The following is a 16,707-nucleotide window of genomic DNA, read 5'->3' on the forward strand; positions in this document are numbered from 1 at the left end:
GCTGCTATTGAGCAGTAAACAAATTAAACCAAACAAAAACTTACCTATAAGAGTTTTCTATCTAGTGGATGGTTAGGGTTGGGTGGGGACATACACAATAATTAAATAGGAAAATTTTACAGCATAGGAAGAGCTGCGGAGTATTAACAGTAAGGGAGACTAGAGAGTGTCTGGGTTGTGGAGCTGCTATTTTAAATTGTGTGATCTATTTGAGAAGCTGCCTTCTGTGTTCTGTAGGTAACAAGTGAATGAGCTATGGGGATATCTGAGAGAAGACTGTATTAAGCAGGTCTTTGCACTGTACAAAGACTTTGAGACAGGAGCATACTTAAATTTTGAAATAACAGCAAGAAACCAGATGTGCCAGATAGCTTTTTAAATATTGACTGAATTTGTATAAAGGTTATGGTAAATACTTAGGATAAAATCAATATGATATAAAATGCTGTGAAAATGCCAATGCTAACAACAGAAGAAAAACTTTTTTTTAGAGTGTAAAGCCACCTAGGTTAAATCAGTGACAGCTGAGGAATAATAAAGTTAAAAGTTTATCTTGGAGGCCACTGGCTTTAGAAATTTTTTAGGCTTTGTGTCATCCATCTTTTCTTAGCCATGGCAGTGACTTCTAATATAGTTTTATATATGGAACTATCTAGATTTAAAAGCCTTGACAAGTAAGTTCTTGTAAAATACGTTATTATTATTATTACAAATCTTTGTAAAATAAATTATCATTATTATTATTACAAATCTTGTTTACTTTTATAAATCAGAATTTGTTTTTCTAAAACTCTGGGCTAGAAAATGAGAAAACTAAGATTGGATCAGAAATTCTGATCATATATAAATAAAACCTGCATGAAAATTTCCTGGTCCAGCATTTGTAAAGCTTAAGGTATTCCGATAATGTTAAAATATGCTACTCTTTTGGGCTTATTTTTTAGACAATAATAATTCTACTAGCTATTCTTTGACTCTTTTTAGTTGGTGAAAATAAATGGATATTCCTCAAACATGTGTATTATTATTTTCAGGTTTTATCTAGTTCTGCATGTGATATATGAGTTTAAAGCATTTGGAGTAAGCAAAGTATTGAGGAAACTCACCACGTTAGGAAATTTCCCCTCCCGCATATGTTACCCTTTGCATAGAATTAAAACCTATTCATATTCTGCTCCAAGTTTTCGTGCAATGTATTTTTCTCCATTGCTACAAATAAGCATGTTGACAAACAAGTACCCTCCTACAATATACATTGATTTTACTATCACACGTGATCACTATTATTACTAATATTTTAACATGATGAACCAAAGTTACATATTAGGCGCATGTTTAAAGCAGTCATTTTTAGAGGCTACATTTCAACAACTAGAATCAGAAAGTTTTGGTCCTTTGCTTTTAAAATGACTTTTCATGAAGGCAGCATATGCACATTCTCTAAAGACATTCTAGACAGTCATGTCTTCATTTCTGGAGAATAAGTTTGACTTGTGAAAATCATCTGGAAAAAATCAGAGTCAAGTGACTTAAATAGGAGTGGAGGGTCGTTTAATAAATTCTACTGTGGTATTAAAATACAAAAATAAAAGGATTTGACAGGCTTTGTTACATGGCTTTTAAGTTGGCTCAAAATAGGTTTCCAAAATGGTTTGAACTTGGCATTGTTTTTTGATGAGCTTAGACTCTCCTGTAGTCAATGCTCTGAAAAATATAAGTCTTTCAAGTGTGCATGTTATGATGTTTTATTAAAATTATCGGACATTCCTTTATAGTCAGAATGAGTTTTATCAGCATGACATAAGAGGTACACTTCACAAAGATATTTACACTAATAAGTCTAATCTTGATGAATTTTAAAAGTGGTTATTTCTTCTATGGGACAGTAGTTCTAGTAATGACAATGAATTCTTTGATGACAGTTCATATTTTTAAACAGCATGTATATAATTATGTACTTAGCAGAAGTATTTCTTGTTTTAGAAGGTGTTTAATTTCAATCAGTTGATTATGTTAATCATTAGTTTGAAGAGTGCCACTTTTTACTCATTTTTCTTAAAGGTGTATGTCTAGGTATCTATTTGACTATATATTGGGGTCATTAAGACTCAATGGGTAAGAGAATTTCATTTAAATAGGTGTTTTTATTTTATTTTATTTAGAAAAAGTTTGCTTCCATATAATTTTTACTGAGGCACAGATTTGTTTTATTCCTGCTCTTTGCCAGGTAGTATACCAGGTAGTGCCTGGGAAAGAAAATGATCAAGGTGCATTGGGTTCATTGGAGAAGCTTCCATTAAATCTAGGAAATAACACAAGGGCACACTTGACTATACTGTGGTGTCAACAAGTGTCATTTCCCACACAAATATACTGCTGTACGCACCAGAGAAGGAAGAGAGAATATCTAATTGATAACATTGAGAAAGGCTTGATATTGGCCTTGATAAATAGAGTATATTTTTATGAGATTTACAAGTCTATGAAGAAGTATAAGGGAATAGGTGAGTTCAGAGAATATAAGAGTCATTTGGATAACTATGATAAGGTTGATGAGATGACAGCTTAAGATATTAGGGATATATCAGAAGTTAAGATTGGTGAAATAATTTGGGTCAGTGTTGTGGAAGACCCTGCTTACCAAACATGGAATAGATTAGGCATTGTAGAAAACTGAATTTTTGATAGCATTAGAGTTGTGCTTTGAAAAGATACATATGATAACAGGATGCATTGGAACAAGGAGAGACTGGAGGCAAAGAGAGAATTAGGTAGAGTTTTGAGAATTAATGCATTTCTGGACAAAGGCAGTAGCTACCACAATGAAAATTTTCAGAGCTGGATTAATCAGTGTTAAACTGGACATGAAAGTCCACAAGGAACAAATACATAGATTTAGAGAAAGCAATGGATAGATGTATCTTGATGTGATGATGTGATATTTTTACCAATCTTGAGAGGAGGTCTGCATATTGATTACTTTTAAGAAAGGCTTGAGGATCCCCCTCAGGTTTTGGTTCAGGCTTGTAAGGAGCTTGGAAGTTACCATTCCACCCTTCAACAAGTAAAAAGCCAAACAAACAAACAAAGTATACATATGTAACAAACCTGCACGTTATGCACATGTACCCTAGAACTTAAAGTATAATAAAAAAAAAAAAAAAAAAAAAAAAAAAAAAAAAAAAGAAACAAACACTACTTAGATCTCTCAGGGAAGTAAGGCCCCAGGGCAAATTGCCCCTGGAAATGGAGAGAGACGGGCTGATACAAAGAATTATAACTTACCAGAGGAGAAAACTTATATGCAAAACCTCTGTAAGAACCAGTTTTGTGGTAGGAAAACCTGACTTGTAATTATAGAGTTGTTAAAAAGCCCAGAATAAACCATTTGAGAGTTAAAAACTTCAGGAAGATCCATTCATCGGGAGGCTTCCACAGTTTTATGTCTTATTACTAGGAAGTTCTACCAGGTTCTCATAGGAGAACAGTTTCTTAATGCTTCTGGCAAGGAGATGGGAAAAATAAAATAATTTGAATATATGTTAGAATATCCTGTTTTTCTAATTCTTCCTGATTTAGCACCTGCATCAAAAAGTCTGAAAGAGCAGGAGGAGGGTTATATTTTTCCAGGAATTTGTCCATCTATTCTAAGTTTTCTGGTTTGTGTGCATAAAGGTGTTCATCGTAGCCTTGTGTAATCTTTTGTATTTCAGTGGTGTCAGTTGTAAAATCTCCTGTTTCATTTCTCAGTGAGGTTATATGGATTTTCTCTCTTCTTTTCTTGGTTAATCTTGCTAATGGTCTACCAATTTTATTTGTCTTTCAAAGAATCAGATTTTGCTTCATTTACCTTTTGTATTTTGTTTGTTTGTTTGTTTCAATTTCATATAGTTCTGCTCTGATTTTGGTTGTTTCCTTTCTTCTGCTGGGTTTGGATTTGGTTTGTTCTTGTTTCTAGTTCCTTGAGGTGTGACTCTAGATTGTCCGTGCTCTTTCAGACATTTTGATTTAGGTGTTTAGGGCTATGAACTTTCCTCTTAGCACCACCTTAATTGTATCCCAGAGGTTTTGATAGGTTGTGTAATTATTGTCATTCAGTTCGAATCATTTTAAATTTCCATCTTGATTTTGTTTTTGACCTAATGCTTATTTAGGAGCAGGTTATTTAATTTCCATGTATTTGCATGGTTTTGAAGTTTCCTCTAGGACAAGATTTCCAGTTGTATTCCACTGTGGTCTGAGAGAGTGCTTGATATTTCACTTTTCTTAAATTTATTGAGGCTCATTTTATGACCTATCATATGGCCTATCTTGGAGAAAGTTCCATGTGCCGTTGAATAGAATGTGTATTTTGTGGTTGTTGGATGAAATGTTCTGTATATATCTGTTAAGTCCATTTATTTCAGGGTATAGTTTAAATCCATTGTTTCTTTGTTGACTTTCTGTCTTGACAACCTATCTAGTGCTGTTAGTGGAGTATTAAAGTCCCCCACTATTACAGTGTTTCTGTCTATCTCATTTCTTTGGTCTATTAGTAATTATTTTTATAAATTTGGGAGCTCTAGTGTTAGGTGCATATATGTTTAGGATTGCCATATGTTCCTGTTAGACCAGGCCTTTTATCATTATATAATGTTCCTCTTTGTCTCTTTTAACCACTGTTGCTTTAAAGTTTGTTTTGTCTGATATAAGAATAGCTACCCCTGCTCGCTTTTGATATCCATTTGCATGAAATGCCTTTTCTCACCCTACCCCTTTACTTTAAGTTTATGTGAATCCTTATGTGTTAGGTGTGTCTCCTGAAGACAGCAGATCATTGGTGAGTTCTTATCCATTCTGCGGTTCTGTATCTTTTAAGTGGAGCATTTACCCCATTTATAATCAATGTTAGTATTGAAATGTGAGGTACCGTTGCATTTATCATGCTCTTTGTTGCCTGTGTACTTTGTTTTGGTTTGTTTTTTAACTTGTATTTTTGTTTTATAGGTCCTTTGTGATTTGTGCTTTAAAGACATTCTGTTTCAATGTGTTTCCAGGATTTAAGATTTAGAGTTCCTTTTAGCAGTTCTTGTAGTGGTGGCTTGGTAAAGGTGAATTCTCTTAGCATTTGTTTGTCTGGAAATGACAGTTTCCTTCATAAATGATGCTTAGTTTTGCTGGATACAAAATTCTTGTTTTTTTTTTTTTTTTTTTTTTGGAGGACCCTAACCCACCCTTCTAGTTAGTAGGGTTTCTGCTGAGAAACCTGCTGTTAATCTGATAGGTTTTCCTTTGTAGGTTATCTGTTGCTTCTGTCTCATACCTCTTAAGATTCTTTCCTTCATCTTAACTCTGGATAACCTGATGACAATATGCCTAGGTGAAGATCTTTTTGCGATAAATTTCCCAGGTGTTCTTTGTGCTGTTTGTATTTGCATGTCTAGGTCTCTAGCAAGGCTGGGGAAGTTTTTCTTGATTATTCCCCTAAATATGTTTTCCAAGTGTTTAGAATTGTCTTCTTCCTTAGGAATGCCATTTATTCTTAGGTTTGGTTGTTTAACATAATCCCAGACTTCTTGGTGACTTTGTTCCTATTTTATTATTCTTTTCTCTTTGTCTTTGTTGGATTGGATCAATTCAAAGACCTTGTCTTCAAGCTCTGAATTTCTTTCTTCTACAATATTTCTCCCTTTACTTCTTGTATCATTTTTTTTTTTTTTTTTTTTTTGGATTTCCTTGCATTGGGCTTTACCTTTCTCTGGTCCCTCCCTGATTAGCTTAATAACTAACCTCCTGATTTCTTTTTCACGTAAATCAGGGATTTCTTCTTGGTTTGGATCCATTGTTGGTGAACTAGTGTGACTTTTAGGGGGTGTCAATGAGCCTTGTTTTGTCATATTACCAGAGTTGGTTTTCTGGTTCCTTCTTATTTGGGTAGGCTCTGTCAGAGGGAAGGTCTAGGGCTGAAGGCTGTTGTTCAAATGTTTTGTCCCACGAGGTGTTCCCTTGATGTAGTACTCTTGTAACACCTAAGGTTCTTAGCCTAGCCACGCCAAAGAATTGGTGCGGTGGCTGACCACAGCGAGTGATAGAGACCCGGACCGAGAGAGAGTGAGCAGTAGGTTTTATTGAGCAGAGCAAGAGTACAAAGCTTCCACAGCATGGAAGAGGTCCCAAAGGGGTTGCCACTGCTAGTTTGGGTATTCACCTTTCAAACTTTTTAAGATGGGAGATACGTGAGGTGGAAAGTGTGTCACAGGAGTGAGAAACAAAGACAGTAAATTATTTTGTGACATGTCTTAGATTTTGAGGAAACCTGGAATTACAACTTAGGTTTTATCTACTTTATGACCTTGCAGCGGCATGGCAAAGGAGACAGGATCTTACAGGCCTTTACTAAGTATGTTTAAAAGGAATTGGAATTGGGAGTATAGATAAGGTCTGCTGGTCACAGAAAAAAAGAGCAGTAAACATTCCTTTTACTTTAGTTTCAGGGGAGGGGGAAGGGAGAGAGGGAGAGAGGACATGGGGAAACTAACAGCAAAATGTTTGCTGTTTATGGCTTTCTTGGGGAAGAAAACACACGCACAAATCCTGGTGTTAGGAATATTTTAACCATATATCTTCAGTATTATTCAATATCATTCATCCAGGACCAAAGTAAGTCCTGATGCAGGAAATGAGTGAGTTTCACAGCTTTCTGAGTCCCTACTCAACCCAGGAAGCCCAACTGGCACCTCCTCTCAGTACCCCCTCTAAATAGGACACTCTAACTGCTGTTGGGAACTGGGCAGTGGTTGTTCTGGCTACTTCATACTGGTTAGGGGTGAAGAAGGGGCCCTGCAGTTGTGGTGTCCTCCAGAAGGGAATTTTCTAGGTTAGTCAAGGGACCAGCGGGTCGATCCAGGGGTCCTCGGTAGAGGCCATGAGTTTATCTCATTTGAGGTTCCATTTGTAAGACAGTTTGTAACTTGATGGCCTCGATCCTGGAGGAAACAAATTTGACAAGGAGGTTAAAAATGCAAGGCCCAAAGGTGAGTAATAGTAGGATGGCTCTCACAGGGCCTAGAAAGGGGAGGAGCAGCAAAAAGATGCAGGTGATCAGAAGGAGCTACCTAATCCCCAAGAGTTTCTGAGAGAATGCCAGTTGACTCTTCCGAGGGAGGCACACTGACATGGGGGGTGCGTGGTAGTTGGAGAAAGGGATATGAGTATGAAGAGGGTGGCAGGAAGCCTAAGAGGAGTCATGACGTGTTGTAAGTGGAACGGTTGTAGGAAAGAGGAGGGAAAAAGGAGTAAATTGCTGTTAGAAGAAAGGACCATAGAAGAAAGGTTGATGTGGTTAAGATTTTTGTCCCGGCTGGAGCTACAGTATATAATCCTACTGCAAGTAGTATAGTTAGTATACTGCTTAATAATGTAATGAAACAGTAGAAGGATTCCATTAAAGAGAGCAAGGAGAGATGTCAGAGATCATGTCGGTTTTTCACTTATCCTCCTTTAGATAGGGAGAAGTTTCTCTTCAGGATTAACTGCAGGAGTCTTTCTGGTCTGAGGTGTTTCCTTCTGAAATAGGAGACGCAGGTCCTTTAGTGGCTGACAGGTGTATCGAGGTTGGTCTGACTGGTCTTGTGACTCCTAAATTAATGATCATGTAAGTTCCTCAGGGGTTGTCCAAGGTTTAACTCAAGTGTGGTGAATCCAGGATTCCACTCCTGCCACTTTAACTGTAGTGGGAGTAGAGAGGATTACTGAGTATGGTCCCTCCCATAAGGGATCCATAGATGGAGAGGTAGAGGGGAGAGATTTGACTTATACTAGATCTCCTGGTTGAAACAACTCTATTCCTTTTTCCCTGTCACACCTTTCGGGTAAAGTTTTAAGGTTTTGTTGATATTTTGCCAGATAAGTTATATCTTTGACTAAATTGGCCGTTTCCTGATTGATCAGGAGGTCATTTGTGAGAAAAGGCCATCCATACAGCATTTCATATGGACTGAGCCCCATTCTGTAAGGTGATTTTCAAATTCTTAATAAGGCCATCGGCAAGAGAGTGGGCCATGGGAGATGAGTTTTTCGCTTTAGCTTTCTCAAATGCCTCTTGAGTGTTTCATTTATCTTTTCGACTTTCCCTAAGGATTGTGGCCTCCAGGCACAGTGAAAGTGATATTGTATTCCTAGTGCCTTGGAAATTCCTTGAGTTATTGTAGCTTTAAAAGCTGAACCATTGTCACTGTAAGCTTTGGGGAAGTCCAAATCTCGGAACTGTTTCATGAACTAAGACTTTAACCACTTCTTGGGCCTTCTCTGTTTTACAAGGGAAGGTTTACACCCAATTTGTAAAAGTATCAACACAGACCAATAAGCAATGATATCCTCTTGACTTTGGCATATGGATAAAATCTAACTGCCAGTCCTCTCCGGGATAATGTTCTGTTGTTTGTCCTCCTGCAGAGGCCTTATGGTGGGCCAAGGGGTTATTCTTTTGGCACACTTCACAGGCTTTGACTACTTGCCGGATGGTTTTGAGGGGATTTGGTCCTGTAAATAGGGATGTGGCCATCTTTTGGGTAATTTCAATACCCATATGAAAAGTTCGGTGGAGGGTTTTAAGTAATTTCCACTGGCTGGCTTCAGGTAATGAGCACCTTTACTTCCTCTGTTGTTAGCCACCCTGAGGGGAGAAAACTATGTCCTCGTGAAAGTCCCCATTCTGTTTCAGTTGGGGAATACTGGCGCTTAACCTCCTGGAGAGGGTTGCTCAATATCAGGGGTCCTTTCAGGGGCATTTCTGAAGGAAAGTCCCACCTGGCAGCAATTTTGGCCTCAGTGTCTGCTCATCAGTTTCTTTCTGCTTCTTCTCCTTCACCTTTCTGATGGCCTTGGCAGTGTAAGACTGCCACCTCCTTAGGTTTATTCACTGCATGCAATAACTTCATGATTTCTCTGTGGTACTTAATGGGTGTTCCTCCAGAGGTTAGGAGCTCCCTTTCTTTCTGTATTGCAGCATGTGCATGTAGGACTAGATAAGCATACTTGCTATCTGTGTACACATTTATTCTTTTCCCTTCTCCCAGCTCTAAGGCTCAGGTAAGCACCACCAGTTCTGCTTACTGAGCACTGGTCCCTGGGGGAAGAGGCTGACTTTAAATTACTGCTGCATCACTAACTATGGCATAGCCTGCCTTTCATACCCCATTTTCTACAAATGAACTTCCATCGGAGTACAGGTTAGGGTTAGGGTTAGCTAAGGGGACTTCTAAGAGATCTTCTTGGGTGGCATAACTCTGAGCAATATTTGTTGGCAGTCATGCTCAACTGGTTCCTCATCCTCTGGGAGAAAAGTGGCAGGGTTGACAGCTGCACATGTGAGTATCTGATATACTGGTCCCTCAAGGAGTAGTGCCTGGTGTTTGAGTAGGCGATTATCTGAGAACCACAAACTAGCATTTAATACGCTGCTTACTTCATGAGTTGTCCAGACAGTGAGATCCTTTCCTTATATTATTTTAATAGCCTCTGACACTAAGATGGCTACTGCTGCAACCACCTGTAAACAGTGAGGCCAACCCTTGGCTACTACATCAATTTCTTTACTTAGGTATGCCACTGGTTGTGGGGCTTTTCCACGAGTCCGAGTTAGAACTCCAAGAGCTGTTCCTTCTCTCTTGGTGACATATAAAGAGAAATTTTGTCCTGTGGGGAGGCTCAGGGCTGGAGCTTGTACTAGGGCCTGCTTTAAAGTTTTGAAGGCTGTTTCTCCCCCCACTTCCCACTCTACTAGATGGATATTCACCTTCTGAGTCTCCTTTATCAGGGTATGGAGTGGTCTGACCATTTCACTGTATCTAGGAATCCACAGTTGGCAAAAACCAGTGATTCCTAAGAATCCCCACAACTGTCTCAATGTCTTAGGGTGAGGATAGGACAGTATAGGCTGAATGTGCTCTTTGCTAAGGGCCCTAGTTCCTTTGGCTAGAACTAGGCCTAGATATTTAACTTGTTGTAGACAGAGGTGGGCCTTTGTCCTAGACACTTTGTACCCTCAATTAGCTAGAAAGTTTAAGAGATCTAGAGTAGCCTGCTGACATGAGGCTTCTGAACTTGTAGGTAGAAGTATGTCATCCACATATTGGAGGACTAGAGTACCTGGACTTGAGAATTGGCCTAGGTCTTGGGCTAATGCCTGACCAAACAGATATGGGCTATCTCTAAATCCTTGGGGCAAGACCATCCACATAAGCTGGGACATGTGGTCTGTAGGATTGTCAAAGGCAAAGAGGAACTGGGAGTCAGAGTGCAGGGGAATGCAGAAGAAGGCATCTTTGAGGTCCAGAACAGTGAATCATTCTGCTTCCTCTGGTATCTGAGAGAGCAGTGTATAAGGGTTGGGTACAGCAGGATATAAAGGAATTACTACCTCATTGATGATTCTGAAGTCTTGCACTAGTCTCCACTGACCATTTGGTTTTTGTATTCCTGGGATTGGGGTGTTTCAAGGACTGCTACATTTTCTTACTAAGCCTTGAGCTTTTAAATGTCTAACAGTATCATGTAATCCTTTGTGAGCTTCAGGCCTTAAGGTATATTGCCTTTAATAAGGAAAGTGGTGGAGTCTTTTAGCCCGATTTGAACAGGATGGGCATTTTTTGCCCTTCTGAATTGTCCTTCCAAGGCCCAGACCTCAGAGTTGATTCCTTCTTCAAGTAGGAGACAACAAATGGGTAATTTGTTCCCCATATTCGTGTAGATAATAGCTCTGGCTTAGACTAATATGACCCACCCTAATAAGGGTGTGGGACTTTTGGGCATAACAAAAAAGGCATGTGAAAAAAGCAAAGTCTCCCAACTGCAGCTGAGGAGGTGAGAGAAATACCTAGTTACAGGCTGTCCTCAGATTCCTCGGATAGTAACGGACTTTGAGGACAGTCATCCAGGACAGGAAATTAAAACTGAGAAGGCTGCACCAGTGTCCAGAAGGAAGTCCACTTCCTGGCCGTCAATGATCAAATTTACCTGGGGCTCTGTGAGGGTGATGGCATGAGCTGGTGCTTGCCCCGGGCACCCTCAGTCCTGTTGCTGAATCATCTTTTTGGGTGCTTCTGGCCCAGAGGGCCTTCTTCCTCTGGGGCAGTGTGACTTCCAGTGATTGCCTTGGCATATTGGACATGGGTGAGGGGGCGGTTTGTTTCTTGTTGGACAATCTTTCTTTCTTTCTTTTTTTTTTTATTATACTTTAAGTTCTAGGGTACATGTGCATAACGTGCAGGTTTGTTACATATGTATACTTATGCCATGTTGGTGTGCTGCACCCATCAACTCGTCAGCACCCTTCAATTCATCATTTATATCTTGTATAACTCCCCAATGCAAGCCCTCCCTCCTCCCCCCTCCCCCCTCCCCATGATAGGCCCCTGTGCATGATGTTCCCCTTCCCGAGTCCAAGTGATCTCATTGTTCAGTTCCCACCTATGAGTGAGAACATGCGGTGTTTGGTTTTCTCTTCTTGTGATAGTTTGCTAAGAATGATGGTTTCCAGCTGCATCCATGTCCCTACAAAGGACGCAAACTCATCCTTTTTTATGGCTGCATAGTATTCCATGGTGTATATGTGCCATATTTTCTCAATCCAGTCTGTCACAGATGGACATTTGGGTTGATTCCAAGTCTTTGCTATTGTGAATAGTGCCGCAATAAACATACGTGTACATGTGTCTTTGTAGTAGAATGATTTATAATCCTTTGGGTATATACCCAGTAGTGGGATGGCTGGGTCATATGGTACATCTAGTTCTAGATCCTTGAGGAATTGCCATACTGTTTTCCATAATGGTTGAACTAGTTTACAGTCCCACCAACAGTGTAAAAGTGTTCCTATTTCTCCACATCCTCTCCAACACCTGTTGTTTCCTGACTTCTTAATGATTGCCATTCTAACTGGTGTGAGATGGTATCTCAATGTGGTTTTGATTTGCATTTCTCTGATGGCGAGTGATGATGAGCATTTTTTCATGTGTCTGTTGGCTGTATGAATATCTTCTTTTGAGAAATGTCTGTTCATATCCTTTGCCCACTTTTTGATGGGGTTGTTTGTTTTTTTCTCGTATATTTGTTTGAGTTCTTTGTAGATTCTGGATATTAGCCCTTTGTCAGATGAGTAGGTTGCAAAAATTTTCTCCCATTCTGTAGGTTGCCTGTTCTCTCTGATGGTAGTTTCTTTTGCTGTGCAAAAGCTCTTTAGTTTAATTAGATCCCATTTGTCAATTTTTGCTTTTGCTGCCGTTGCTTTTGGTGTTTTAGACATGAAGTCCTTACCCATGCCTATGTCCTGAATGGTACTACCTAGATTTTCTTCTAGGGTTTTTATGGTATTAGGTCTAACATTTAAGTCTCTAATCCATCTTGAATTAATCTTCGTATAAGGGGTAAGGAAAGGATCCAGTTTCAGCTTTCTACTTATGGCTAGCCAATTTTCCCAGCACCATTTATTAAATAGGGAATCCTTTCCCCATTTCTTGTTTCTCTCAGGTTTGTCAAAGATCAGATGGCTGTAGATGTGTGGTATTATTTCTGAGGACTCTGTTCTGTTCCATTGATCTATATCTCTGTTTTGGTACCAGTACCATGCTGTTTTGGTGACTGTAGCCTTGTAGTATAGTTTGAAGTCAGGTAGCGTGACGCCTCCAGCTTTGTCCTTTTGACTTAGGATTGTCTTGGCAATGCGGGCTCTTTTTTGGTTCCATATGAACTTTAAAGCAGTTTTTTCCAATTCTGTGAAGAAACTCATTGGTAGCTTGATGGGGATGGCATTGAATCTATAAATAACCTTGGGGAGTATGGCCATTTTCACGATATTGATTCTTCCTATCCATGAGCATGGTATGTTCTTCCATTTGTTTGTGTCCTCTTTGATTTCACTGAGCAGTGGTTTGTAGTTCTCCTTGAAGAGGTCCTTTACATCCCTTGTAAGCTGGATTCCTAGGTATTTTATTCTCTTTGAAGCAATTGTGAATGGAAGTTCATTCCTGATTTGGCTCTCTGCTTGTCTGTTACTGGTGTATAAGAATGCTTGTGATTTTTGCACATTAATTTTGTATCCTGAGACTTTGCTGAAGTTGCTTATCAGCTTAAGCAGATTTTGGGCTGAGACGATGGGGTTTTCTAAATATACAATCATGTCATCTGCAAACAGGGACAATTTGACTTCTTCTTTTCCTAACTGGATACCCTTGATTTCTTTCTCTTGCCTGATTGCCCTAGCCAGAACTTCCAACACTATGTTGAATAGGAGTGGTGAGAGAGGGCATCCCTGTCTTGTGCCAGTTTTCAAAGGGAATTTTTCCAGTTTTTGCCCATTCAGTATGATATTAGCTGTGGGTTTGTCATAAATAGCTCTTATTATTTTGAGGTACGTTCCATCAATACCGAATTTCTTGAGCGTTTTTAGTATGAAGGGCTGTTGAATTTTGTCAAAAGCCTTTTCTGCATCTATTGAGACAATCATGTGGTTCTTGTCTTTGGTTCTGTTTATATGCTGGATTACGTTTATTGATTTGCGAATGTTGAACCAGCCTTGCATCCCAGGGATGAAGCCCACTTGATCATGGTGGATAAGCTTTTTGATGTGCTGCTGAATCCGGTTTGCCAGTATTTTATTGAGAATTTTTGCATCAATATTCATCAGGGATATTGGTCTAAAATTCTCTTTTTTTGATGTGTCTCTGCCAGGCTTTGGTATCAGGATGATGTTGGCCTCATAAAATGAGTTAGGGAGGATTCCCTCTTTTTCTATTGATTGGAATAGTTTCAGAAGGAATGGTACCAGCTCCTCCTTGTACGTCTGGTAGAATTCAGCTGTGAATCCATCTGGTCCTGGACTTTTTTTGGTGGGTAGGCTATTAATTGTTGCCTCAATTTCAGAGCCTGCTATTGGTCTATTCAGGGATTCAACTTCTTCCTGGTTTAGCCTTGGGAGAGTGTAAGTGTCCAGGAATTTATCCATTTCTTCTAGATTTTCTAGTTGATTTGCGTAGAGGCGTTTATAGTATTCTCTGATGGTAGTTTGTATTTCTGTGGGGTCAGTGGTGATATCCCCTTTATCATTTTTTATTGCATCTATTTGATTCCTCTCTCTTTTCTTCTTTATTAGCCTTGCTAGCGGTCTGTCAATTTTGTTGATCTTTTCAAAAAACCAACTCCTGGATTCATTGATTTTTTGGAGGGTTTTTTGTGTCTCTATCTCCTTCAGTTTGGCTCTGATCTTAGTTATTTCTTGCCTTCTGCTAGCTTTTGAATGTGTTTGCTCTTGCCTCTCTAGTTCTTTTAATTGTGATGTTAGAGTGTCAACTTTAGATCTTTCCTGCTTTCTCTTGTGGGCATTTAGTGCTATAAATTTCCCTCTACACACTGCTTTAAATGTGTCCCAGAGATTCTGGTATGTTGTATCTTTGTTCTCATTGGTTTCAAAGAACATCTTTATTTCCGCTTTCATTTCGTTATGTACCCAGTAGTCATTCAGGAGCAGGTTGTTCAGTTTCCATGTAGTTGAGCGGTTTTGATTGAGTTTCTTAGTCCTGAGTTCTAGTTTGATTGCACTGTGGTCTGAGAGACAGTTTGTTATAATTTCTGTTCTTTTACATTTGCTGAGGAGTGCTTTACTTCCAATTATGTGGTCAATTTTGGAATAAGTGCGATGTGGTGCTGAGAAGAATGTATATTCTGTTGATTTGGGGTGGAGAGTTCTATAGATGTCTATCAGGTCCGCTTGGTGCAGAGATGAGTTCAATTCCTGGATATCCTTGTTAACTTTCTGTCTCGTTGATCTGTCTAATGTTGACAGCGGAGTGTTGAAGTCTCCCATTATTATTGTATGGGAGTCTAAGTCTCTTTGTAAGTCTCTAAGGACTTGCTTTATGAATCTGGGTGCTCCTGTGTTGGGTACATATATATTTAGGAGAGTTAGCTCTTCCTGTTGAATTGATCCCTTTACCATTATGTAATGGCCTTCTTTGTCTCTTTTGATCTTTGATGGTTTAAAGTCTGTTTTATCAGAGACAAGGATTGCAACCCCTGCTTTTTTTTGTTCTCCATTTGCTTGGTAGATCTTCCTCCATCCCTTTATTTTGAGCCTATGTATGTCTCTGCATGTGAGATGGGTCTCCTGAATACAGCAGACTGATGGGTCTTGACTCTTTATCCAGTTTGCCAGTCTGTGTCTTTTAATTGGAGCATTTAGTCCATTAACATTTAAGGTTAATATTGTTATGTGTGAACTTGATCCTGCCATTATGATATTAACTGGTTATTTTGCTCGTTAGTCGATGCAGTTTCTTCCTAGCCTCGATGGTCTTTACATTTTGGCATGTTTTTGTGATGGCTGGTACCGGTTGTTCGTTTCCATGTTTAGTGCTTCCTTCAGGGTCTCTTGTAAGGCAGGCCTGGTGGTGACAAAATCTCTAAGCATTTGCTTATCTGTAAAGGATTTTATTTCTCCTTCACTTATGAAACTTAGTTTGGCTGGATATGAAATTCTAGGTTTAAAATTCTTTTCTTTAAGAACATTGAATATTGGCCCCCACTCTCTTCTGGCTTGTAGAGTTTCTGCCGAGAGATCTGCTGTTATTCTGATGGGCTTCCCTTTGTGGGTTACCCGACCTTTCTCTCTGGCTGCCCTTAAGATTTTTTCCTTCATTTCAACTTTGGTGAATCTGGCAATGATGTGTCTTGGAGTTGCTCTTCTGGAGGAGTATCTTTGTGGCGTTCTCTGTATTTCCTGAATTTGAATGTTGTCCTGCCCTACTAGGTTGGGGAAGTTCTCCTGGATGATATCCTGAAGAGTGTTTTCCAACTTGGTTCCATTTTCCCCCTCACTTTCAGGCACCCCAATCAGACGTAGATTTGGTCTTTTTACGTAATCCCATACTTCTTGCAGGCTTTGCTCATTTCTTTTTCTTCTTTTTTCTTTTGGTTTCTCTTCTCGCTTCATTTCATTCATTTGATCTTCAATCGCTGATACTCTTTCTTCCAGTTGATCGAGTCGGTTACTGAAGCTTGTGCATTTGTCACGTATTTCTCGTGTCATGGTTTTCATCTCTGTCATTTCATTTATGATCTTCTCTGCATTAATGAGTCTAGCTGTCAATTCTTCCACTCTTTTTTCAAGATTTTTAGTTTCTTTGCGCTGGGTACGTAATTCCTCCTTTAGCTCTGATAAGTTTGATGGACTGAAGCCTTCTTCTCTCCTCTCGTCCAAGTCATTCTCTGACCAGCTTTGATCCGTTGCTGGCGATGGGCTGTGCTCCTTCGCAGGGGGAGATGCGCTCTTATTTTTTGAATTTCCAGCTTTTCTGCCCTGCTTCTTCCCCATCTTTGTGGTTTTATCTGTCTCTGGTCTTTGATGGTGGTGACGTACTGATGGGGTTTTGGTATAGGTGTCCTTCCTGTTTGATAGTTTTCCTTCTGACAGAAGGACTGTCTGTTGGTCTGTTGGAGATTGCTTGAGGTCCACTCCAGACCCTGTTTGCCTGGGTAACAGCAGCAGAGGTTGCCAAAGATAGAATATTGCTGAACAGCGAGTGTACCTGTCTGATTCTTCCTTTGGAAGTTTCCTCTCAGGGGTGTACTCCACCCTGTGAGGTGTGGGGTGTCAGACTGCCCCTAGTGGGGGATTTCTCCCAGCTAGGCTACTCAGGGGTCAGAGACACACCTGAGCAGGCAGTCTGTCCGTTC

Source organism: Rhinopithecus roxellana, chromosome 1, assembly GCF_007565055.1.
Source record: "Rhinopithecus roxellana isolate Shanxi Qingling chromosome 1, ASM756505v1, whole genome shotgun sequence".
NCBI classification, from domain to species: domain Eukaryota; kingdom Metazoa; phylum Chordata; class Mammalia; order Primates; family Cercopithecidae; genus Rhinopithecus; species Rhinopithecus roxellana.